Source organism: Triturus cristatus, chromosome 1_1 (assembly GCF_964204655.1).
Source record: "Triturus cristatus chromosome 1_1, aTriCri1.1, whole genome shotgun sequence".
In the NCBI taxonomy this organism is placed as follows: domain Eukaryota; kingdom Metazoa; phylum Chordata; class Amphibia; order Caudata; family Salamandridae; genus Triturus; species Triturus cristatus.
In genome coordinates, this window is record NC_140579.1 from 411,808,274 (window position 1) to 411,836,239 (window position 27,966).

Genomic DNA, 27,966 nt, shown 5'->3' on the forward strand with positions numbered 1-27,966 from the left:
CAGGTGATTTTACAGAAGCCTAATGCCCTTGCATTTCGTAAGCTGCCACAAGACTCACACCTTCCGCAACAACAGCATGATCAATCCTTTGTATCCATAACTACTTTGTCATATATGTATACATTATACCCCTAATTTCAATATGATCATTAGGCTCATCCAAATCCTGGAGAATTCAGTATCCCAAAGTCCATGTTTGTTTTAAATCCTTCATATATTGAAAGGGGGAGGCGCAACACATTTCCACAGGTGCTTGCCTCTGGAAACATAGACATTTCGACTTCTTCATCGCATGCATCCAGAAAATCTATTGATGGTTGAGGATTAAAGCCAAGTGGTGGAACTGTGTTAGCGCCAGTCACAAAACACAGAATGTCCTTTAATTTGGCTTCACATGCAAGCTCTAAAAGAGATTGTGATTACTGCAACGATTGTGATTGTTTTTTATGTCATCTGCTAAATGAATACTTCAGTAATGTGAATAATAAACCCCCATATGATTTGCTGTGCTTCATTTCACAAAAAACTCATCAAATCGAGATTATCTGTTGTTAACAACAGATAACACTTCAAGATCTGGTGTGAGAGTATGTTACCATTTCCACAATCCTGCTCGCCTTACTTTCCCTTTAATAGAAGTCTTCCCATTGTTCAACATGGAGTAAGCATAGGAATTCCATGCTACTAGACCTGCATCTGACAATCTCTCAGAGTCTTCACACACACACACACACACCACTGTTTATACAAACAATGCCGATAAGCCAATAACCTTATCTTAAAGGCTTGGGGCTGGAGGTAGCTGCAATCTCCACTGTGCAAAGGCTTTACTCTGTCAGAGACTCACACAGCAGACCCAATCATGCTCTATATCGATTTGTATTACTTTTCCTTGATGCAGTACATGAAGCATCATTCTAATGGGGTAGCTACTATTTTACTCCCAGGACACTACAATTAAGCTTCAACAACATTAATAATAGACATATCGGGCAAAATGAAGATTGAAATAAAGCAGGCATAGACTTTACAATTTTGGATACATTATTCTTTTGTTCTTATTATAGATTTTACTCTGTGCAAATAAATGGGGTTGGTATGTCCCTCCTTAACTCTCTTTCTCTACAGCATCTTTCGGACGTCTTTGACACCATGTTTGCCATAATAGGCTGGTTTAAATTTTAGTTTCAACAGATGTGTCTCATCAATAGTTGAGTTATAACATAATGAAACAATTTCACTTGCCTTCACAATCTTGGAGGTAATCTCTCCAGTAACCAATGATGTGTTCTTCCTGTAACCGGTGGCACTGCCTGATGAACTGAATTTAATGTTAAACATTCCAATAATGATATCAGTGGTGATTTTGTGTTCCATCCAAATGAATGCCTCTTCAAAAAGTTGTTTATGAATTTCCATGGCCTGAAGTACTCCCAGAGTTTTTAAACCCTCATTTAATCTGCAATAAAGAATAAAGAATACCTAATCATAAATAGTCAGACTATAGGTCAAATTATAATGTAAAAGTTATTATAAAATTGATATATGTCTATGACACATCTAAAGGTCCTTCAGTGCCCTATGTTCAAGCTGTTCGTATAAAGTTCAGTCTAAATAGAAAAACCTGAAGCTAGCTGTTGGAGACCACTGACAAAGGCAAATTCTCTTTCTCCTATGGTCTTGTGATGATTTCCTAGCAGCAACATAGCATACGACCTGCAGCTTTTCTTAAAAAAACGTAACCAAACCCAGCATGCACATTATTAGAGACAAAAGTGTTGATTTTCGGAGCTTATTGGCTGCCAATTTTCGACTTCAAACTGTTGACCCGGTGGAGTATGTGAATGGGAACTTAGAGACTGTGCTTGGACTTTTAGCAAGGCCTGGCCAACCCTGAATAATAAATTGTTATTTTATGCATTAGAGGAAAAGACCACCTGGGCAAGGTGATTTGTAGCTGTTGATGTCTGCAGGCTTCACGCTCACATCAACCCTGGGAGTTCACTGGAAGGTAGGAGGCTGGAGGTGGCAGTAGATGTCAAAGAATAGATTTCGACTCTTAATTCTGGGTGAATCTGTACTCCATAAGCCATCTACTTTATGAGGAGTAGAAAGGGTTGTATTTCCAAATATTTTTTTCAACAAACTGTAAAAATATGATATAGAATGATGAAGTCTAAAATATAGTCAAGGTAACCATATACAGGGAAGCGCAAATTGACTATTCTTAGATATGCATCGAATTACGTTGACAACATCTATTTATTGATATTTTTGCGGTTTGATAAAAGAAATACTCGTTAGATTGATAGAACACCTTAGAGAGTTTGCTAAGCAAATGTTTGTGACAAACAAGCATTGCGATACCGATAGCAAATTCTGTTTTTGGAAATAAAAGAGAATGGCCTAAATAAACACTTATTAGGCCAAATGCACAAATCATTGGCTGCAAAACAGTAGTCACAATTTGTGACCATTACATTTATGATTTTACTACCTATATGTTGGTTTTTAAAATTCCACTTTGGAGTGGGTCTTATTTCGACCTACATCATGATTATTAGGGAGGTAAATTGAAAACTGCAACTAATTACAATATGTAGCTGTCAAACCATGTCTCTGATCACCTTTAACTAAAATAAACTTTAAAAAAATAGCTGCCCATTTTCACTAAAGGAACAGGTAAGTTATAACAAGCATTGAAAATGTAATGGGTCTCGCCTTTGATTAAGTTAAAGCCATTTGCTTTGCTAATGGTATTGTATAGCAAAGCAAATGGCTTTAACTTAATAAAAGGCAAGACCTATTGCATTTTTAATGCTTGTTAATCAGGCAGTCACTGCTCAGCTTAGTCAGTTAAAATGTTTTCGTAAATTGTTTCCAGGGTGCGCTTCTTTTTAAACTCTAAATCCAAAATGAAAACTATATGCAGTAAGAATGTTAGCGTTCCTAATATAACAGTATTTTCAGAGTCTCTCTAACAACTGTCAGGGCCACAGAATGACGCACATATTCATCTACCCTCAAGGGCAAGTAGGGGACCCAAGGGGCACGCACGCCTGGTGCGGAGTCCACGTGAGCTCCAATCCGCAGATATGTATACTCAAGAGTCCTTTTAAAAACGGATATGTAAATCAACCTGAAAAAATTCAAACACGGTGTGTGCGTAAGGGAGGACCCTGGAGGACTGATATATGATGGTTGTCATCAGAAAGCCTAGAAGGTGATGAACTCCTGAAGGTTCCACTTGCAATATTTAAAGGCATTTAAGTAAACATTTATGAGATTGTTCTACACTTCCACTTAAGCCTACAGACAGTCCCCTTCAACCCCAAGTGGCAACAAAAGTGCATGGTTTCCTAATACTTTGACACGTAAATAGAGCTGCCCTCCCCCTCCTCCCGGTTCTGAGGCGATTGTCTTTTCCATGCAAACCCTTGCACCCCCTCCCTGGCTCCGCAGTGTTAGTGAAATTGTTAGACATGTAACAAGAATGATCCTGCATTCATCCAGTCAGCCCCCTGCTAAATTTCCCCTCCCTTGATAATAAGCCCCCGCAGCCGGTAGCCCTCTCCCCTCCCGGCTGCTCTCTGCAGTCATAGAAAGTGGAACAAAAGTAAACACTTGGGCCCGCTCCTGTGTTCAGCAACCTCCCCAATAATAACACAGACTTGGGGCTCCGTGGGGGACCCGAGGGAACGTCAATCCGGGCGACCAGGGTTTGTTCTGTGCCCGCAGACCGAGCTGGCCTCCCCAGCGCACACCTTTTGTCCGGGTCTCCCATAAAAAGCTATTCTTCCTACCTTCCGAGCCCTTTTCAAAGCCGGCCGGCCTCCTACACTGCCACCTCGCCGAGCCTTCTCATTCACACGCCTTGGCACCGCAACAATCGCGCAGCCTGTAGCACGGCTCCCCTCTGCACACCGCCCAGCTACGGCTTACTAAGTGACAGGAGAGCCACAAAGCATGGCTGCCGGGAGAGCTCTTGGACACAAGTGGGACCAGCATGTGGGGGAGAAAGAGCCCCTCAAAAACAACCTCCAGCAAGAGGAAAGGGGAGCACGCGCTCCCTGCAGCCGCATTCACTCGGTCACTCTCTGCAGAACTGGCCCGGCGTCCCTTGCGGGTATTTGCATCTGAAGTGAAACCCACTCACAGTCGAAACCCTACAAATTCTACGGCAATCAGAAATACATTTAGGGCAGTATGCTTTTGGGACACTCCACATTTTTGTACCCGTGTGTGCGGAAAAAAGTATATGCGGTGGAAAGTAACAAACCGTAAAACACCGAAGTGTGCGTAGGCACAATATTCCCCTCAAGAGGCACATTGTGACCAGAACCAGACACACAACTTCCTGCCGCCGTGCTTGGGCACTGAAGTCTACATACTCATTCACCAAAGAAGATTTATAAACCACACTACAGCAAAGGCTCTCTCGCCCTCTATGACCATGGGGCTGTTTCTTACAGACTCGCCCACCAACTGTGAAGGACGACCCCGTTTCTGTGAGTTGTAAATGTATATGCATGATAAACAGTAGTACTGTTGCACTGTAGCTGGTCTGCAAAAGCATGCCTTTGTTCTTGTAAGTGGACACGGTATGAGTCACTGTAAACACCCTTAACACAGGGCGGTACAGGATAAAATACTCCCAGCTGCGCATGTAAGCCTGTATGACTAGCCTCAGGCATTCAAGGCTGCAGGGCCCAGTGCTTCTGAGAGGGATGAACTGTGACATGCCATCTATGCACAGGGAAGGAGGCACTTTAATCCTTCTAATACACTATGTTGTGTAACACTGGACACAAAATATTTGGGTGCAATGAAGCCAAAGGAAGTCATAGATTCTCGCACACAACTGAAACACCATCTCTCGCCTCACATGCCACACGATGAGTTACGGTCTAGAGGCGAATTTACAGGCGTAAGAGACCTTGATAACAGTGTTTAATCCAGGGTTCCTCATTTCATCACACTGCGTGATCCTGAATGAACGAATGTAGCTCTGCTATGCTGTAGTTCTTCCTGTGAAAAAACGGAGCCACCAGGTGATCGAATGCACAGTGCAAAAAAAGAAGAAAAACAGAAAATGTCCAATCATGGTCGGTGGCAGTGCATGACGTGTGGACAGACTATTTATGGCACTAATTGCACTTTTAGTTACAGCGCTGAAAGTACTTGGTAATAACACTCCACAGTGTGCCATTGCAGCAACACCGTGTCGCAATCCATTTCTGTATCATTGAGTAGGAAGTTATAATAAACTTTTCCTGCTGCAAAATATTGTTTTTCAAAGATTCTCTATCTGGATATTGTTTCCATGGTTTCATTTAAGAGTTCCTGGAACACGACAATGAATATGAAATTCAAATCGGCAGATACCACAGAACCCAGAGAGGCATTAGTGATCAAATTACAGGTTACCCAATATATCTTTTATATTTTACACATTTCTTTCCTTTTTTTAGGCATGTCATTGGTATGTATTTCATAATTTATGTACTTCGAAAGGTGATATCACATCCCCGAATTATAACTCGCCAGTCAACGTAGTCACGTATTTCTTGTGAATTACTTCGGTGTGTGGCAAAACAAGTAGCCAACATTTGAGGGAATGCGATTAAACAAATTGTTGACATTGTTACAGACTTTTTAAATACGAGGCAATTGCCTCAAAGGCTCTGTAACTTTAATTCATTTCTCTGCTGCTGTGGCCCGGTAGTTGACGTATATGTATGAGTTTCAACAAATCCAGTGGAAACGAGATTGTTGAGGTATATATATTTTTAACATTTGCACATGCTGTTTTTGTTTCTATGACGAATTGTGCCCGTGTTTCTGTGTTAGAACGTTGTATTAGTGACAAACAAACTATAACACACAAGTTTGTATATACACATAAAGAGAGTTTCACGTATATGTGTGCATGTATCTGCAGTTAGAATGCCGCATGAAAGCGAGGGTTGAACGAGTGCACTACTTTCACCTGCATGACGCAGATTGTGCAGTAAAATATGGCAGTAACTATAATTTCGGGCGCATGGAGATTCGCAATCACGTAGACTACATGAATCTATTGCGTCTCCGTATTTATTTATTGATGATGACTATTTCAACATTTCCCTTTAACATAATATACCTAACTTTCGTAACATTATTCAGAAACGTTCTATTTACCGTACTGAAGCAATAACTCCACGTGCTGTGGACGGTGCGTTCACAATAATGTAAATATAGGACTTATTTCTGTAGTTGCGGAATTTTGAGACAATAACATTTGGGCTGAGGCCTAGCGATTCCCGGGTGAGTAAAGTAGGCCTGGGCGGTAAATTCCGTTCCGTTCGCGGAATTTGAGGAATTTGGGTAATTTCGCGTTCCGCGGAGAACGCGAAATTGCCCAAAAATCTGCGTTCCGCGACTTCGCAAAATTTTTTGCTTGTTCGCGTTCTCAATATGCGTGTTCGCGAGATATTTCACCCCGAGCACGCAAACAGCGATCGCGAACAGGAAAAAAGTATCGCGAACAAGCAATTCCGCGTGTTTGCGGAATTTCTGCGTGTTCGCGGAGATTTTTTACCCTTTCGCGGAGATTTGCGTAACGCGATTACGCAAATTCCGCCCACCCCTAGAGTAAAGAGCAATGCATCGTGTGCAGGGACAGGGGGCGCTGGTCACGAGAAGGGGAGGGTGCTGGAGTGTGCAAGGTAAAACAAAATTGCTCCAGAAAGGGTAGGGAAGGTAGGGGGAGAAGTCTCAGGTGAGCGACTGAGGTCTATAGCACAGCTCACAGAAGCAGCAAGCAAGCTCTTTCTGCCCCTGTCATTTTGAGAGGGGAAGGCGGGGAAGAGAAGTCGGTAACTGGAAACTTTACTGCTGATAAATGATATTTACCTGAATGCACAGCCCCCTGCCCCCCACACACACACCACCCTTCCACCATAAGGTGATGCTTCTCCTATGGTGCGCCTTCACCCGTGGTATCACCTGGGGCTGAAGCGTTCTCCAGTCACCAATCCCCTTATAAAATCTATCTATGCCTCGATATGATGTGGAAACCAGGCCTTTCCTTGATATACTTTATTTTCAGTCGTTCTTGAAACACGTACTTCCTTGTTTCGCTTTTACTGTTAATACATCCGGTAGATACAGCGTGCGGTTATTTAAGTAAAACATTTCACTCTATTGACAATGTGGGACCGTTGTTTTGCGGTTGGGAAACTTCCTAAATTGCTGGAGGACACAGAAATCGTTTAGTGCGTCGTTTCCAACTCCCACAAACCCAAGGCCAGCCAAGATGTGCTGTACAGCTTCCCATTCCTTGAGCACACTCCCGACGCTGTTTGCTGGCACACGCATCGTGTGACCTTGGCATGTTTTGCTGACACCTTTCGTTTTTTGTGTTTCACAATACCAAAATGCGTTCTGATTTGTCTTCATGCAGAATGTTCCTTATATGTATTCATATATACTATCTTTATATATATATAATTCGGCCGCATATGAGCTGTAGATATGCAGCAGTGTCTGTGCTCGAGGCAGTCCTCAAACTTGTGGCAGTTACGCCCTGGGGCGCTGCTGTCTCGCTCGTCCTCCTGCTGGAGCGAGGTGTTCCCTAAGAATTGTATACCTCCTCCATTTCATCATTTTGAATTAACATGAATAATTGATTAACATTAATAGTAATAATTGTTTGCTGTGTTTAATTAATCAACATTACTAATTAGAAAATACACGTGGGAATCGCAGTTGCATGGCCTTATTGATACATAAACTAATTTCGTACGCATACTAATGTCAGATATTTAGAATTTGCATGTTATATGTTGCTTTTGTGATGTGATTTGTGAATCATGCTTTAAATTGTGAGTATAAACTGCAATGCGTGTTGCTTTTGCTAGATAAAGACACACACATAGAGGGTTTAGTGAGGGAATAACATTTTGATAGTCATTTCCATGTATTAATTACGTTTTATGTTTCTTTGCTTAAGTTGGCCTTTCTGGAGTGGCCACAAAATGGCTGCTATCCCTATTTTGACGCACAGACAAGACACAGAAGTCACTGAGTGAAGTGCGCCTGCGCTAAAAGATGAGCAACAATAACCTCATCCTGACCCCAGGCAGACTGTACTCGTGAAGGACATCCTGGGAGGAGTGCCAAGCCTCAAACAAAGGACTTTCTTAAACTATGAACTGTTATAATTGATGACACTAAGGACACAACCCTGCATGGGAATCAACATGCCCTGAATGGACTAGAAACTGTTGCTACTTTATTAATAAATTGAGAGCTGCATCTAATGCAACATCTAATGCATGGGAATCAGGAAGAATGATCCTGGTTTAACCAATCAAATTTGTTCTAAAACATGTATTGAAACATTTGTTGTCAAAATTTCACTATAAAAGTAGACTAGAGAGAGTAGGATATTGAGCTTCTATTGCGAGCATACCTTCACTTTACCAGATTGCCCGACGTTATGCTGACGGAGAGGACGGTGACACTGCTGGACAGCTGCTTACCAGAGACTCTGATGGACTGATCAGATGCCCAATTAACTTACGAACTGATTCTTTGATTTATGGGCATAGAGACGAAAGATCCGAATTTGACATAGAGGACGCCATTTAGCCAGATTAGTTAAATATGCGAGCCAAAAATATTGAATGCTATATGATTTCCTTATGCTTTAATTAGATAAACATATTATTTCATTTAAAGAACTGTGTCGGGTTATTATTTGAAGTATTTCAATGTATATTGTTTAGAAGAATTAAGTGTTGCTATTCCCAGCAACTGGCTGATCCATGGCCAATAGTATGGGAGGAACTGCTAGGTTATAATGTATTGAGATCCTGGAGAGGTAGGGAGGTATAGGTAAACTTGTTGTTACTCATCAGGTGATTGGTGCAATCTTCCTCCCATTTCCAGCGCATGGAATAAAGAAAGGACTCCCCTCTCTCGAGGACCATTGATCTGAAAGTAGAATGAATGATTGGTGTCATGGGCCCCACCAGTGAACGAGTGAATGATATGTGGTTGTAGAAGAAGATCTGTGGTCTGGTCTGTAGCGAGGGGATTTGTGGTATTCAGCGCTGGAGCAGTTTTCTTGGTAGCAGAATGATGGTTAGCTATTGTTTTGGGTTTAGCGACGATTGCTTGTAAATAGCTTATTGATTATTGATTGGTATTGATTAATGTACTAACACTCTATGTTGAGTCGCGTCGAGTTATATGTTGTTTGCACGGCTTCTGGGATGTAGGAAGTCGGAAGTTTAACAGTTCCGTAGTAGAGCAGAGGCAGATGCTGCTCTCGGGAAAGACGGGATTGTTGTAGCCCTGTAGGTACACAGTGGAAACGTGTGACAAGTGAAGTTGCATGGCGCATTGTCTGGGTTCAATTCGGTGACATCGTCGTGTGTTGCCAATAGAGACATTTTCTGTATGAGAGAAGTGTGTATGATAGCGAAGGTTACCTGTGAAATTTTGGTCTTTAAGTACCAGGAAACCAATTGGCATACCGATAACGCTTATCACTGAAAAGGTAGCAGGTGTTCTCTGAGCTTGTTAGAAGGACAAAGTAGAGGGAAGCGCTGCTTTGTTAACGAGTGTCATAATTCTGTAGTAGGACAGACTGTTCGCTGTTCTCGGGAAAGACAGGATTCTGTGCGTATGTACTACATTTTCTTGTATGAACGAGTGTGACTGAAAAAGCATTTGGGTTGATTGCAAAACTCTAGGTTATTTCTAAAATACCAGAGAAACAATTAGCTAATGCTTGCTAGAAGGATGAAGTAGAGGGATGTGCTACTTTATCAACGGAAGTAACGCTTCCGTAGTAGGGCAGAGGTAAGCGCTGCTCTCGGGATAGACGGAATTCTTGTGAGAAAGGTCTTTTCACTGTTCTTTGGTAAGCGAAGCAGACAGTGGAGATGTTTTAGTGTTGTTATTAATCGAATCATAAAAAGTTACAGTAAGAGTTCACGGAGCGGTCTTGTAAAGGAGGGGTAGACGAGAGCAAAGCAGAGCGAGCTGCCGCAGCGGCTGCTGACGTCAGAATGACCGCGCTGGGATTGGACAGTAGATTGAAGGCGTAAAACGCTCCAGATTGGTGCGTTAGTGTAAAGCCGCGCTAGGAGTGGAAGAATACAGAGTGACGTAAACGCTCCCTGATTGGTGTGTTGGTGTGAGTCGCGCTGAGACTGGAGGATTGTGATAGTGACGTAGACACTCCTGATTGGTGCGTTAGTAAGAGTCGCACTGTGAGTGGACAGAATAGCGGTACCATTGTAAGAGGACTAAACGGTATACGGAAAACGAGAAAATGTATTACCAACCACCAGAAAAGAAGAAATCGTGGTTTGGGAAAATTAAAAGGTGGTTCAAGAAAGATAAAGTAGTTGAGACTAGTGAAGGACAGTTACTTCCTCCACCGAAAACCCCCGCATCTACAATGATTGCGAAATATGGGTATCATACTTGTATTCGGTTAGATAATTGGGTAAAATACACCAAGGACGATGGAGTCCTGGCGTTTCCAGAACATGGTTCCTTTAATTTGGCTGTCTTGAGAAACCTCCGAGACAAAATGATGAACTTAGAACCAAGACCTAGACCGACGCAGTTTGAGGCATTGACGGAATGGGAAGACGAAATGCATGAACGATAAAAACAGAGAAGTGGTAGGGGTTATCGATACATGTTTGGTAGATCATACGGACATGAGACACATGAAGACAGGATGAAAAGGTGGCGGAATGCAAGTATGACTGATGGTATGTATCCTGTGAGAATGGTAGGAGAGAATGAAGGGAGAAAATGCACTGAGAAAAGGCGGAATATGGATTCGAGTGGGTATGAAGTGAATGAATCAGAAGATGATGTTCTTGATTAAGTGTTTTAAAAAAAACCACCACCGTATCGACCAGAACCAGAGGTGTTGGCACCAAGTGCCCCAATGAGAGAAACATTACGAATAATTAAAACAGAGACCATGTCACCAGAACTAGAGAAAAGTAACTCTGCAAGAGAGATAGAAAATCAGACAGGAAGTAGGGTAAATGATGAGAATTCAGTAGAACTGGCCAAAACTACCCTAGAATTAACTGAGAAAATAAGAGAATTGACCAAGAATCTAGAAGCTGTAACAGTTCTAGTAACGATAGGTCCAGTAATGCCCATATTTGAGAAACAAAAAGATACTGAACATTGTTTGACCGTGCCGTACAGAAGCCAAAATACAATTGAAAATACTGAACGGAGTCAAATTGACAATCCGTGGGGACCGACAATAAATATGTTTGAACCGAATGTTTCAAATAATCCATTTGTAAATCAGATTTACGCTGAAAAGAGCAGAATGAAAATGGAAACATTAGTAGAACCACAAAAGGCCCCAGAACAAAATAATGTAAACAATCCAGTGGGACCTTCTGTAGATGAGTTAAACGAATGGATCAGAGAGTTACAGAAAAAGGATCAAGAATCCCAGTCAATAGATGTGGCAAAATTACGAATGGTATTGGAAGAATTAATAGTAGGAACCATCCCTACTGAAAAATTGAAAAATTACCAGGATGAGGAATTGTTGTTCCTTTGTAAGAGTGCAACCTGGAGAGCGAAAAACCTGCATGAAAGATTAGAGGAAATTGCGAATGAAATGGGAATAGAATTTGACAGAGTAAAAGCACTGCAAAAATCCTATCGAGTTGATTTCACGGAGAAGGATATAGAGAACATGAATACCACAGGAAGGATAGGTCAAATTAAGGACATAATTGGTTTGTTGAGAAAATGGGGAGATGTTGACAGATGGAGAAGCAAGTGGTGTAGAAGACGTGATAATATCACAGAAAATACAGTTTCAGCATTTCCTGTTAGAGAGAAAGAAAAGGTAACGACAGAATACCCCATGAAAGAGATTCCAGGGGGAGGGTATGTCCATGTTCCATGGACAAGACAGGACATTTTGTCTTTCACAAATGTTGCATACGTGAAAAGCCCGTCGAGTGGTACCGGCAGGTAGACAGATTTGTAAAATTGGCAAAGGTATTGTGGATAGATTTGAATAGTCTATTCAATATAATAGTACCAGCAGATTTGTGGACAGAGTGAAAGCTGATGATAAATTTGCCCACTCAAGAGTATCCCAGGGACCCTAAGACAGGGGCTCCTGACCCAGAGGTAATGAAGAAATATGAGCAGGTTATGGCATTTCTGAAAAATAAGGTACCCCCTAAAGAGACTGATTGGGTAAAAATTGACAGAACCCAACAAGAGAGCAAGGAGTCAGTACATGCATATTATGAGAGACTAATTCAGGCTTTTAAACAGTTCAGTGGAGATGAGAACCTGAGTGATAAAGACTTGAGCCATTTTGTATACAGGTTTGTATATGGTTTACGCCCAGAAATTGGTGATATGATAAAGCAGCATACAGTTGATTGGCAAAATAAGAAAATAGATGAAGTTTTGAGACATGCAAAATATTTCAGTGATGAGATTGAGGCAAAACAACGAAAGCTGAAAGAAAAGGCAATGTGGGCACAGGTAAAGGTAGCCGAACGACAGGAAGCTCAATTGGTAGAACAAGCGAACAATCCAGGAGTAAGACCCCGATTTGGTACAGGGAAAGGGAAAGGTAATATAGAGGAAGCCAATAAGAAATTCCCATGTCACAATTGCGGTGAGTTAGGGCATTGGAAATCCGAGTGTAAGAACCCTCCAAATACTAATATTGAAAATCGATCGTTGAATCCACAGGTGCGGAAAGAGGTGGGTGGTCAACTGCAGCAACAGCAGCAGGTGGTTACTTCCCAGAACCAGGTGCCAAAACCACCTTTTCCACAGAACAGAAACTCACAGAAGTATAGTAAAGAATCGGGATTCTACAATGAAGAACAGGTAAATAAACCATCACGCGCTCGCACTGTTTCACGGTACTGGCTGCAACATGATGAGAGTGATTCAGAAATGGATTATTGACGGTGCCGAAGGGAGGAAGAAGAGTGCGTACTTGGCGCAACTCAAGAAGTAGACCAGACAGGACCATTTGTAGATGGGAAGATTAATGATGATAACATTATTTTCCTAGTGGACACTGGCGCTACTCTATCTACCGTTAGATCAGCAGATGTTAAGAATCTTCCTCTTTCGGATGAAACAATCCAAGTAGTTGGTGTATCTAACCAACAGTTGAAAACGTACCTTACAGAACCCGTAAAGGTTAGTATAGGGAAATTTTCTGACATGCACCGATTTGTGGTGTGTGACACCAGTCCTGTGAATTTGCTAGGTAGGGACCTGCTGTGCAAGATGAACTGCACTATATTTTGTACTCCAGATGGAATAGCTTTTGAAACACCAGATGAGGATGTATTGTACAAAATGACGATAGCTAACAGAGAATGTGAAACTATTGGAACATATGCAATATTTAATCCAGATGAACTACCCAGAGAATTGAAACTGTCTGTAAAAGCAGAGGTTTGGGATTTTACCGGAAAAGATGTAGGGCTAATGAGAAACGTGGACCCAGTAAAAATTACTGTCAAAGATGGAGTTAGTTATCCAAACATTCCTCAGTATAGATTGACACCTGAAATAATTGAAGGAGTAACTCCAATAATTGAGAAAATGATCAAGCAAGGAATTCTGAGAGAAATATTGAGCAGTCCATGTAATTCACCCATAATGGGCCTGAAAAAGCCAAATGGAAAATTCAGAATAGTGCAAGACCTGAGAAAGGTAAACAAAATCGTTGTACCATGCTGTCCCATTGTGCCAAATCCATCAGTGATTTTGTATCAGATTCCCCATGATGCAGAATGGTATACAGTGATTGATCTGTGCCATGCGTTCTTTTCCATTCCATTGCATCACGATAGTCAGCAAATTTTTGCCTTTCGGTTTGGAGACCGTATTTTGGCATGGTGCCGAATCCCACAGGGGTATACAGAAAGCCCCTAAATTTTTAATTACTTGTTGAAAAAGTCATTGGAAAGTCTGCAAATGCCCGAAAGTTCAGTACTAGTGCAGTACATCGACGACCTCCTTGTGGCGTCAAAAACTCGTGAAGCTTGTGAAGTAGACACTATAGCTTTACTAAATCACCTGGCAGATGGAGGATTAAAAGTGTCCCCAGCCAAACTGCAATATTGTAAGAAAGAAGTACAGTATTTGGGACATAACATTGAAAAAGGATTGAGGAAAATAACAATAGACAGAATCAGAATCATAAAAGGGATGAGAGCTCCCATGACTCAAAGAGAAGTGAGAATGTTTCTGGGAATGGTAGGGTACTGCCGCCAGTGGATCAGCAACTTTTCGCTGGTTGCAAAACCTCTGGTACGGCTAACAAGGAGTGATGTAAAGGATCCCCTTGAATTGAACAAGGAAGAATTGGCAGCATTCAAACGATTGAAAGATGGGTTGTGTGAAGCCCCAGCATTGGGTATGCCTGATTATGAAAAAGAATTTGAGTTATATTGCAGTGAAAGGAATGGATGCGCACTTTCTGTGTTAATCCAGAAGCATGGAAGATTAAGGAGACCGATTGCATATTACTCATCGATGCTTGACCCAGTAGCTGTCGGCTTACCTGGATGTTTGAAAGCAGTGGCTGCAACATGTCGAAGTTTGGAGCAGAGTGAAGGAATCGTGATGGGATATCCTTTGAAAGTGTTTGTACCTCATGATGTGGCGATTCTTTTAACAAGGAGTCGTACTCAGTATATGACACATAGTCGGCTGACTAAGTATGAGAAAGTCATATTAGGTGCAACGAATGTGAGCCTTGCAAGATGTGTGAATGTGAATCCAGCAACGTTGTTACCTGATGGTGAGAATGTGGAAGTGAGAGATGAAGCAGACCATGATTGTTTGGATGTGCTTGAGTATTGTACGAAACCACGACCAGACATAAAAGATGTACCTTTGGCACAAAATGATTATGTAATGTTTGTTGATGGGTCATGTTTGAGAACAGAAGAAGGAGTGTTGAGTGCAGCATATGCAGTGTGTACGGTTTCAGCAGTGATGGAAGCATCCTATTTGAAAGGAGTAAAATCTGCCCAAGTAGCAGAATAAGTGGCTCTGACTCGAGCATGCAAAATTGGGAAAGGTGTGAGAGTGACTGTGATAACTGACAGCCAGTATGGCTTCAGAGTTCTCCACGATTTTGGCCAGCTGTGGCTGCAAAGAGGTTTCCTGACCTCAAGTGGAACTCCTATAAAGAATGCTGAAGTGGTTGGAAAGTTGTTTGAGGCGATACAGCTGCCTAAACAATTGGCTGTGGTGAAATGTGCTGCCCATAACCAAGGGGAAGATTATGTTACTGTCGGCAATCGTTATGCCAATGACATGGCACAGTACTGTGCCAGAAATCATTATTCAGTCAATCGGGCAAAGGAGAAAGAAATGACTTCCTATTCCTTAATGTTTACTAACATTGTAGGGACATGGGAAGAAGTGAGACAATTGCAGGAGGAAGCAGGAGATGAGGAAACAAGGCAGTGGGTAAAAGCAGGATGTGCACCAAGGGAAAAGGATCATGTGTGGGTCTATCGAGATGGAAGACCAGTCATGCCTGATAGCATGTTGTCTACCATGGCACGGATGTATCATGGCCAGGGACACATAGGGAGAGATGCCATGATCAGGTCATTTAAGCAGACCTGGTACAACCCAAAATTCAGATTCATATCAGAGAGCCTATGTCAGAGATGTTTAATTTGTCAGCAGTACAATCCTGGGAGAAAGACAGTGGTGAGCCTGTGAACTATAGGCCGAGAAGGAGGGCCTTTTACCAGAATGCAAATAGATTTCATTGAGATGCCAACATGTAACAGATTGAGTTACGCTCTGGTCATAGTCTGCCTATTCTCCAGGTGGGTAGAAGCATACCCGACGAGGAGAAAGGATGGATTGACAGTAGCAAAGCTACTTTTGAGGGAATTCATCCCGAGGTTCGGGTTCCCAGTGACCCTTGAATCAGACAGAGGAGGGCATTTCTATAATGAGATTGTGAAATTGGTCAGTGAAGCATTAAATGTACAACAGAAACTGCACTGTGCCTACCGACCAGAGGCTTCTGGTGTGGCTGAGCAAATGAATGGTACAATCAAGAACAGAATTGGGAAAATGTGTTTAGCCACAGGAATGAAATGGCCTGAAGTCTTGCCTCTAGTTTTGATGACCATACGTGCAACCCCAGATAGAACTACAGGGCTAAGTCCTCATGAAATAATCATGGGACGTGCGATGAGGCATGCTTACATACCAGTCAACAAACTGATGACGATTTCTGATGACATGGTGTTGGAGTACTGTAAAGGCCTGGCTGACGCAGTTCATTCTGTGTTTCATCAGGTTGGAGCGGATGCCACCACCCTTGAAAAGAGGCAAGCCCATGATCTAAGCCCAGGAGATTGGGTGAGGAGGATAAAGGTCCACAGAAGAAGAAACTGTTTGGTTCCCAGGTGGGGAAAACCAAGACAAGTCATTCTGACCACGACGACAGCTGTGAAGTGTGCTGGACTGAAAATCTGGATCCATGCCAGCCATACCTTGAGAATACCAAATCTGGTGGATTGCAAGGAGAAAGAGTACTATGATGAATCAGAGTCAAGTACTGAATCAGATGACGAAGAACCAAAAACACGTGAAGATCCTGAAAGGGGGGAAAACGAACCAAAGCAGATTCTGGTCCCCAGAAGTGTCTCTCTGAGAAGAAGATTGCAGATTTCTGACAGCTCAGATTCTGAAGACGAGCAGAGAAAGAAAGATCCCAATAAAGAACCTAATAAGAAAGAAGGAAAAGACAAAGAGGAAGCAGTAAAAGAAAGTCAAAGAGAACAAATCCCAGATGAAAATTTAAGAGAAATTCCACCTGAACTAATAGATCTGAATGAAGAAGGGACAGTTACAGAGAGAGAGGGACAGATTGCGGAAGACCCCCGAGGAGGTGTAGGGAACTGCAACATCCAGTTAGGTGAAGGGACAAGTAGTCAGCAGGAAGATTGCGTGCCGGAGATCCGAGGAGGGAAAGAAGTAGGGAAACCAGAACAAGTGGTGAATAAAGAAACCGGTGAAAAGGAAAAGCAAGTTGGGACAGAATCAGAAGAGAGTGGGAATGAAATACCTGAAGGTCGAGTTCTAAGAAAGAGAGCTTGGAGAGAAGAAAAGAATGAAAAGAAGGTCAAAGAAAGTAAATTGAGAAGAACTGTAAAACCGGAAGTTTGGCCGAACAAAGTAAAAAGACTAAGATATCGACTGTCTCGAGTGAAATCACCAAGAGCTGAACAGGTGAATGAAGTCACGAGTCAGGAAAAATCAAAGGAAAAAGAAACAGTTGTAACAAAAGAATAAGGAAGAACAAGAAAACCTAACCAGAAGTATAAGTCGCCAAAATGGACGTATGTGGCCCTGCCTGAAGAATCCCAAGAGGCAGATAGTCAAGGAAATCCAGAGGAGGCTTTACTGAAAGTGGTTAAAGAAGAAGAAGAATCAGAAATCCTGAGAGTTCTCTTGTCCGACATTGGAGAAGAAGAAGCGGAGATTCAGGAAATTATGTATCCTGATTGGGTGAAGGAGGCAAAGGACGATGAGATGCCAAACTGAATAATCAAAGAAGCTGTTGATGTGGAGAACGATAATAAAAGAGAAGAAGTAGAAAACTAATAGAACCAAGTAGAAGCTTAGAAGCTTTGGGGTAGAAACTGGTCACAAAGTAGAAGAGGCTAAGTCAAAAGACATGGTCTATTTAGCAAAATGGCTAACACAGATGGTAGTAAAAGTAGATGTACATTCATGAAAAGATGGTGTAAAACATGTTGCTGTTGTACAGGATTATTAATGCTTTTGTGGAGCATCCTAGCTCTTGTAATATCATTTAAAGTCACAATAGATACAATAGAAGGAAATGGTCAAAACAAAACTAAAATAGGTAAAATTTCAAAGGTAGTACCAACTGTAGAAACAAACATTCATTTGCATGAAGATAGGTCTATTAATGATTTCTCTAATATTGTATTTTCAAAATTATTGTATGAATATGTAAAAACTATGGATGTAAGGGACTGCTACGTCTGCATGCAGTTACCTGCTTCTGTGGCAGAGGGAGTGACTTATCATCACCTTCCAGCTTCTTACGGAATAACCTGTAGTGTAATAGCTAGCTTATTTTATGAGATAGGGAAATTAGAGTATTATTTTTCAGATGTAGATAACATTTTTGCATTAGTGCCTGCTAATAATAGGCTAAATAAGGTGAGACCTGCTAAAGTTTTAGGCAAATTTTTTCTAGAGACTAGTGAACTAACATTAGAAGCTGTGTTTAAATATAATTTGACATGCAGTTTGCAGAAAGAAGAAAATACATTTTTGAATATGGTTGAGGAAAGAAGGCATAAGATGCACAAAAAGGCATCAGAAGGAAAGGTTGAGAAAACAGCTTGGGACATAGAAATGGAGAAACACCTGACAAAAGGAGAGTCAACACCAACAATAGCTTTAGATAGGCCTCAGAAAGGAAAACTTTGTATAAGAAGGAATCAAACTGCATATGATAACCTGTTTGTAGGTAATAGTGAGTGCCATGATACATACCGAATCATGGGTGGATGGGGATTCAAAGGTGGAAGAGATCCAGTATTTCCTGGAATATATTTTATCTGTGGGAACAGGGCATATTATCGTTTGCCAGACCATTGGTATGGCACATGTTATGTAGGCCTGGTATTTCCAAAAATCTTTCACATGGACAGAGAAGAAGGTGTAAATAGTTTAAACAGTCATTTAGTGCGAAGAAAGAGAAAATCTTGGGCAGAGATTGTGGGTGACATCTTTTGTGCATTGATACCGGCAGTGGGAATAACTCTGAATGCAAATAAAATTAGAAGATTATCTACAGTAGTGGATCGCTTGTCAACAAGCACTGCTCAAGGATTCTTATTGGTTAATACTGAAATGGTTGCCATGCGTGCTATGGTGATGCAAAATCGACTTGCCCTTGACATTCTTTTGGCAAAAGAGAGTGGAGTCTGTGGAATGTTGAAAGTTCAACATTGTTGCACTTACATTCCAGATGAAAGTAAAGATCTAAAAGTTTACATTAAAAATATTACTGAATTGCACGATGAACTTGTACCACTGGAGGTTGAAGATGTATGGACAAGAATGGGAAAGAAAATAGCTGCTATTAAAAATTTCTTAGCTAAAATAGGTAGTACTGTTATAGGTAAAATTCTGTTTCCATTAACATGTGTGATAGTTGCAGTATTACTGATAAGATTAGGGTGTATGTGTTGCAGGAAAAAGAAAACAAATAATAAAATAAAAAGAGATAAACTTAAGAGAAAAGGAAAAGATCCAGAAAAGGATTTTGAAGAGATAGCCTTAGATGAGTGGAAAGACAAAATGTATAAGAAAGTAAAAAGAGATGAATATGAAGAAACTGAATTTTGAGCTATGAGTAAGAAGTCATTTCAAGTTTCCGTAAAAGGGTACTAAATTTGGGTGTTTGTGGTGATAAAATCACCAAAGGGGGGATTGCTGGAGCGAGGTTTTCCCTAAGAATTGTATACCTCCTCCATTTCATCATTTTGAATTAACATGAATAATTGATTAACATTAATAGTAATAATTGTTTGCTGTGTTTATTTAATCAACATTACTAACTAGAAAATACACGTGGGAATTGCATTTGCATGGCCTAATTGATACATAAACTAATTTCGTACGCATACTAATGTCAGAAATTTAGAATTTGCATGTTATATGTTGCTTTTGTGATGTGATTTGTGAATCGTGCTTTAAATTGTGAGTATAAACTGCAATGCGTGTTGCTTTTGCTAGATAAAGACACACACATAGAGGGTTTAGTGAGGGAATAACATTTTGACAGTCATTTCCATGTATTAATTACGTTTTATGTTTCTTTGCTTAAGTTGACCTTTCTGGAGTGGCCACAAAATGGCTGCGATCCCTATTTTGACGCACAGACAAGACACAGAAGTCACTGAGTGAAGTGCGCCTGCACTAAAAGATGAGCAACAATAACCTCGTCCTGACCCCAGGCAGACTGTACTCGTGAAGGACATCCTGGGAGGAGTGCCAAGCCTCAAACAAAGGACTTTCTTAAACTATGAACTGTTATAATTGATGACACTAAGGACACAACCCCGCATGGGAATCAACATGCCCTGAATGGACTAGAAACTGTTGCTACTTTATTAATAAATTGAGAGCTGCATCTAATGCAACATCTAATGCATGGGAATCAGGAAGAATGATCCTGGTTTAACCAATCAAATTTGTTCTAAAACATGTATTGAAACATTTGTTGTCAAAATTTCACTATAAAAGTAGACTAGAGAGAGTAGGATATTGAGCTTCTATTGCGAGCACACCTTCACTTTACCAGATTGCCCGACGATATGCTGACGGAGAGGACGGTGACACTGCTGGACAGCTGCTTACCAGAGACTCTGATGGACTGATCAGATGCCCAATTAACTTACAAACTGATTCTTTGATTTATGGGCATAGAGACGAAAGATCCGAATTTGACTTAGAGGACGCCATTTAGCCAGATTAGGTAAATATGCGAACCAAAAATATTGAATGCTATATGATTTCCTTATGCTTTAATTAGATAAACATATTATTTCATTTAAAGAACTGTGTCGGGTTATTATTTGAAGTATTTCAATGTATATTGTTTAGAAGAATTAAGTGTTGCTATTCCCAGCAACTGGCTGATCCATGGCCAATAGTATGGGAGGAACTGCTAGGTTATAATGTATTGAGATCCTGGTGAGGTAGGGAGGTATAGGTAAACTTGTTGTTACTCATCAGGTGATTGGTGCAATCTTCCTCCCATTTCCAGTGCATGGAATAAAGAAAGGACTCCCCTCTCTCGAGGACCATTGATCTGAAAGTAGAATGAATGATTGGTGTCATTGGCCCCACCAGTGAACGAGTGAATGATATGTGGTTGTAGAAGAAGATCTGTGGTCTGGTCTGTAGCGAGGGGATTTGTGGTATTCAGCGCTGGAGCACTCCCCTCACTCTTGCCCACCTCGAGCAGACTCTTGACCTGTCCTCTTTCCTTCCTTGAGGCTGGGGAGTGGGGAGCGCTGGGTGGCCACTGCACCTCTCTCTCTGTCCGGGGCTGTCACTCCCCGCACGGGGCCGGGGTAGGCTCAATGAAGGTACGCCCAGGAGGGGCCTAGGCTGCGGGTGTCCTACCAGGCCCTGATGCCCTGCTGAGTCCCCGGGCAGGGCGGCACTGAAGCCCCTTGGTGCCCCTGCGGCTGCGCTGCAGTGTTCAGCTGGCCCATGCTCATGAAGGGGCTGCCTCCCGCACTGCCCTGTGCGGCTAGGAGGCTGGAGTAGTTGCAGCTGTAGTTGCTGTTGTACCGGGGACTGTTGCTGTAGCTGTAGGCCGGCTAGGTGTTGTAGGAGTAGGGGATGCCGCCCACAGTGTGTAGGCCGTGCTGTAGCTCTGAGAGCCTCAGAGGCAGGGCTTGCCGTCTCGCACCAGCACTGGTACGGCTGCCTAACTGAGCTCTCACCTGCATGCGGAAATACTTAATCAGGTCTCTCTGATTGGCGTCAGGAACTTTCTAGCCTGGTGATATTCGAACTCAGCGTGACTAGGCCAGGGTCCGGCCTTCGGTCCCATCTGACTACAGACATTCTAACTGTGCCTCCACCCGGCTAGAGATATTTTAACGGAGTCCCCATGCAGCAAGGGGCGCTCTAGCTGGGCCCTCAACCTCGAAGGATGCCCTCGGTGGACGCTCAGGCGGCAAGGGGTGTTCCTACTGGACCCTCACCCGACTAGCGACAGCATAATTCCAACAGAACACCCCATGGGCTAGGATCTCACCTGCATAAGGGCATTCTAGCTGCATCCTCTTTAAATGGCAAATGGGGACAGGAAATGGCGTCCCGACCAGAGCTGCCTACTTGGGAACCGAATTCGAATCTCGGCACCAGCTCCACATGTGTGATTCTGGCCAAACCACTTAATCTCCCTGTGCCTACACAAAAAATGAATGTGTCCTTGTAACTGGCGTTCATGTAAAGCGCATCGGGTTGAGCACGCGCTATATAAAACTGCAAAACAAAAAGGCTTCTGCAGTGAATCCTTAATCAGGTCTCTCTGATTGACTTCAGGAACCTTCTAGCCTGGTGATATTCGAACACAGCCTGACTAGGCCAGGGTCCGGACTTCGGTCCCATCTAACTACAGACATTCTAACTGAGCCACCACCCGGCTAGAGATATTTTAATAGAGTCCCTGTGCAGCAAAGGGCGCTCTAGCGGCATTTTGCATGCGGCATCGGCGCTCCGGTGCTTCTTCCAGCCCGGCATGTTCCCGCCTGGCCCGCTCCGGGCACTCCCCGTGCTACGGACGGACTCCGCGCTACAGCCTGGGTGCCTGGCTCCTTCTCCGGCACATGCCGAGCTCTGCAGCTCGGGCTGGGCGGGTGGACGGGCGCCGCAGCTGCAGTGTGCCTTGCTGTGCCCTCGCCGCCCATCGCATCCCTAGGGATAAAATTACCACATTTGAACGCAATTACCAATTTCTCCAGGGCAGTTAGAGACGGTATTTTAATAAGAAATGACAGAATTGCGAAATAGCACATACAAAATGCAGAAAATGTCTTTAGCTCCTACCAATAGCTGTTGTTAAAACAAGCGCGGTCCCATTCTCGGATCTCTTGTCTTTATGGGGCCATGTGTTTGAAACACATGGCCCCATAAAGATAAGAAAGATTTCACGGCAGAAGGAAAGGCAGACGAGCCTGTCTAAATGGGAAGGCTCAAAAAAACGAACAAATACGTCATGAACAGCTCTGTTCCAATGGCTGGCCAGCTTTTAGCATAAACGGTGACGCCAGCCAATGGAAAAGAGGGGCGGGGCTTAAAGCCCTTTACAGAACCTAAAAAGGGTTAGTTTTTCCAATGTCTCTTCGAGATTTAGCAGTGGATCTGCGGCCCACAGCCTACTCTAGAGCAAACCTTTTTGATAACCTTCACAAAGGAATTTTAGTTGTAAAATGTTGAATAATCTCATATTGATTCAGTATTTGTGAAGTGAGACCTACAATACACTCCTTCAAAATATCAAATTTGTATGGAGTCACAAAACCATTTTAGGAACTTTTACAGACTGTTTTATGATATTGAAAACAGCCACTCAGACAGTTTGTGACCATAAAAAATGTACATCTTACTTTGGTTAGTAGAGAAGCACTGAAAAGAATCAACACTGATTTTTATAGTATTTTAACCGTATAACTGAAATTAAATCAAAGTAAATTTGAAGGGATGGGGTTTCGCATTTTAGCCAAATGAACATGAGCCTCTGCGGGCCTGAACTTACTTCCTCAAGGATTGGCAAAAGCAAAGGGTTTGTGTATGCATCTGGATCGAGCAACGATGACACATTGATAGTGAAGAACCGGAGCAGGACACACCATTTCGCATTAAAAATGGCGGTCGCCACAGAGTGAGTGCCTCACTAAGCAACATTATAATGCAGCCAGAGCATGGACAGCAGCTTAATCCCTGGAGTTCGTTCTGCTGACAAGTGATAGTTAGTCACCCTTTCTACTGCTGGAAGGGGGGACAAGGTGAAAATACCTCAGCTGCAGGCTGCCTATGTCCGACCCTGGTAAGATGGCGTCATGTGGCTGAGTAATGCAGAGGGCTCTCTGAGGCAGTCTGCAGGGGAGAGCCTGTTGCTCATTAGAGATGCTTGGTGGATTGAGGGGACAGATATTTAGCATGGCTGTGATCAGCAGTGACCAAAATTGGCTGAGCAAAGATATTGTGATGAGGTAAGACAGCATGGCGCAGTGATTGCCCTGAATTAAATCTACAAATTCGTGCCTGCCTGATGCTCCCCTGTAAACAGAACATACACATTTTAATGAGGACATCTGCTTCTGGTGCTGGAGCAAGGGCTTCCCCTTAAACACAAGTGCATACTGGGGTCCGTTTTGTACACTGAACTCCCTGAGATTGCCGGACCAACAGGGGCTAGCTAATCAGTGGAAATTTAACACACCTGTATTCGAATATAGAACCTCTTGCCACCTAATAAGGCAATTAAGGAGCTTAAAATGCACAAGGCCCCTGGTGCCAACTGCATTACAAGTGATTTCTTTAAGACATACTCACCGGTGTTGGTACCAGACTTCACAACCTTATTTAATAGTATCCCGCAAAATAGCAAACTTTCAAAAACAATGAGTGAAGCCCTAATTACACTAACACCTAAACCAAAGAAATCTCACCAGCTCTGCTTCCTACAGACCGATACCCTTGTTAAATCTTGATGTTAAATTTTGTTCTGGAATTCCAGCAGTAAAGCTGAATAGATCTGTTTCACAGCCCAGTCAGGATTTGTCTAATTAAGACAGACATATGATAACAGCTGGTGGAAAAGGTCAAAGATCCTGGTCATATTGTGGCCTTGGACACGAGAAAGCTTTTGACTGGGTGGACTGGGTCTTCCTCATGAGGACTATAGAGAAGTTTGGTCCCAGATTTATAGCACTGGTTTGGCTGAATTACAATAATCCTATGTCCCACATCCTAGTGAATTGCAGAAGAAAGAGAGGGTACCAATGGGTAGAGAGACAAGGAAGGGCTACCCACTCTCACTGCTTCTTTATGCTCTTAGCATAGAACTCTGTGAAGCACATTGGAGCCGACAAGGAGGTCGGAAGCATAACCTTTCGGCAGGAGATTCATAAAGCATTCTTGTTCGCTGATGATGTCCTCTATTCATTTACTGATCCATCAATATTTGTCCTTTGAATTCAACACCTTCTTACTCGCTTTGAGGGAGTATCAGGCTTCATTGTACACACAGCAAAGTCAAGAATTTTTAGGCATACACTATCTTGGGGAAAGGTTGAGGAACTAGCACTAAACACCCAGTACCAATGGACAAATAAGGCAGGCACATACCTGGGTGTTATATTAACTCCTAAGATTGATGACCTTTACAAAGCTAACTTTCCACCGCTTCTTCAGGTTATATCAGAGGACTGTCAGAGGTGGTACTCTCTTTACCTATCTTCATTGTGGAGGTTCAATTCCATAAGGATAAACTTAGTCCCTCTAGTTCACTATCTTTTCCAGGCACTTTCTATAATGGTCTGCAGGAAACTGTTGGCCTCCCTTAATCAGTTGAACAGTTGTTTTATTGGGCAGGCAGAAAGGTCTACACTGTCCGATAAACATACATGACTACCGAACCATGGGAGGCGACTTGCCCTACCCGGACTTGCCCTTATACTACAGGGTAGCCGAAATGCGGGCGATAGTAGACTGGTTGCTCTGAGAAACAGAGAAGCATTGGCCACATATGGAAAGGGTGGTGATAGGATGCTACATTTGGGACCTGCTCTGGAAGTCAAAATGTGATCTACCCTCTCTCCACCCACGCCATTGATTTTAATACATCATTTAAACCTGCAATAGAACCAGGTCCCTTTAATAACCGGTTGGAGGGAGGGGCTGCCATACTATCTGTTATGTTTCAGGGGAAATAACTTTTTAGATACACTCAATGATCTAATTGGGCTCTCCAACCCTGAACAATTAAGCAGCTTCCAGAGATTTAAAGATCTCCTTCCAGTTGAGATATTTGTGCAGGAGGGCCTAGGGTTAGGATCACCTTTCTAAATAATATGCTACTTACCTCGGTCCCAACTCATACTCTGCCTCTGCAAGCATTTTAAGATAACATCGAGGGCCTTAGTTAGATGGTACTGCACCGACGCAATTCCCAAACAATCTTGCACATGCTAGCAGGAAGGGAAGCTCATTATAAGGTGATATTTGATTGAGATCTATATCCTACTAAGATTGCAGAATTTAAAGTGATACTTGGATAGACCAGGTTTTGCTTTGTTGGGACTATGCTGTAACTTGTTAAAATATCCAACAATTGTTGATCAATTGAATATGTGGAATTGTTTGGGGACAGATAAAACAACACTGGCGGCGGATCGGAATGAAGTGGACCCTCCACCAGTGTCAATGTGACATCTCAAACTATTCGGACAACCGTGAGACTGTTCAATGTCCTGGTGGATACATTTAAAAACGTTGACGAAATGTGTGGCCTGCTGATCAAGTTTTTATTCACGGGGCTGCCATTACTTTTCTATCCCACACACATGCAAGCCCTGAATCTGTTACATTTTTAGAACTCCTTTTGGGTTGCCAAGACTTGAATATGAGAAGTCCAATACCTCTGATGCTCTGCTGTTTATGCTGATGCCCAATGTGACAATAAAGGGAAGGTAGTTGTTGCATAATTTTTAGTGCAATTTCTATTTGGGGACGTTGGGGAGGTGGGAAGGCCTATCTTTTTTTATTTCTTCCTGTTTGTTTTCTCTATTTTGATTTGTGTTGTGTGGGCTGAACCTATGGGATTGTTGGGATTCCTGTAATTTTTGTTAGCCTTCTATTTATGCCCCCTGGAGGAAGGACTGCACAAGTTGCATTGTAAAATGCCAATAAAAATCTGAAACAAAGTAAATGTAAACTATATTTGATGTGCTTGATTTCACATTCTGTCATTGGAACATTTCTGACAGTGTGAATATGTATGATGCCATTAGGATGGACAGTGATTTACAGTAATTACTTTTTAAAAATGGACATACATGTATTGCAAAGTCAAATGGATATTGCTTTATAATGCATAAGCACAAAAATATCACGGTACCTAACTAGTGAAGGAACAGTCCTCCCCACAATGTACCAATTGATGATATCTTCCAATAGTTCTTTTTTGTCATCCAGAGATTTTAATGGACGTAAGCAACCTGCTACACTTAGAATTGTGCTGTGTTTTTGTATCAATCGTTGAAGAGTTTAAAGAGACGAAGCATCCTCAATCTACTGAAAAATTAAGATTGTGATATTTTGATTAAATAGAAACAATAAACATTTGAACTGTAACAAAAAAACAGCTACTAAACCATAATGATGCAGAATAATTTGTCTTGGCCATTTGCTAAATAAACATATTTGTTCAGTAAGTTTAATGTTTATAAAAGTCTAATAGTCAATGGACTAAAACAGTATCAACTGCTACTGTAGTTAATGCCACTGTAGTTTTACACTAGCTCCACTCTCTTGTTGAATGGAACATCAACTGGGAAAGAGTGCGAGAGAATTAGACAAAGATAACTAGCAAAATGGCCTAATGTACCTGAAAGTGTTAGGCAGTAGGTTTTCTGTTAGTTCAATTTCAAAATTCCACACAGAGTGTATTAATCCAGAATACAGATATTTAGGTCCTCTCCTATATCACATTGTTTGCAGAAACATGGTCAGGAAGGCCCCTTCTATTATGTTATTAGTCAGCGTTGAAAAACTGTGCAATTCCAGGGAAGTCTCATGGGGCAACTGCAAGTGGTAGTTGGTATGACTCTAGTAATGTGCCTGAAACTTTGTCTTCCTGTAATATGAAGACTCTGACATATCAAGAACATATCACATACTTTTGATTTGATGGTATCACCAAGAAATATAGATCAAAATCGGGTTAACAGTAGGACGTTCTTGATTGATCACTGATGCAAGAATGTGGATTTGTGTATGGCAGTTGATAGAGTAGCAAATACGTAGAGGTTGCTCTGTAAACTTTAAAAAAGTGTGGAGGCCTGGGAATAGACATTCAGGATTGACCCAATTCCATATCAAATAGATGAGTGTCATTTCTTTTGATATTAGTTTATAGTACATAGGGCAATTATACATAAATCCAAGACACATAAATAACTATTAACCACAAAATTAAACGCAAATGACTTGCATGTTTTTTTCTAAAAGACCCTAAACTAAGTGAAAACAAAATAATAAAAATTGATAAAGATTCATCAGCACAAATGTTTAGTATCTATTGCTTACCTCTTGCAACAT

The 27,966-nt window shown here is 42.0% G+C and overlaps 1 pseudogene; it reads right to left on the reverse strand.

The window, feature by feature from the left end:
- Nucleotides 1–1,237: 1,237 nt before the first annotated feature.
- Nucleotides 1,238–27,966, reverse strand: LOC146870330 (G2/M phase-specific E3 ubiquitin-protein ligase-like; annotated as a pseudogene).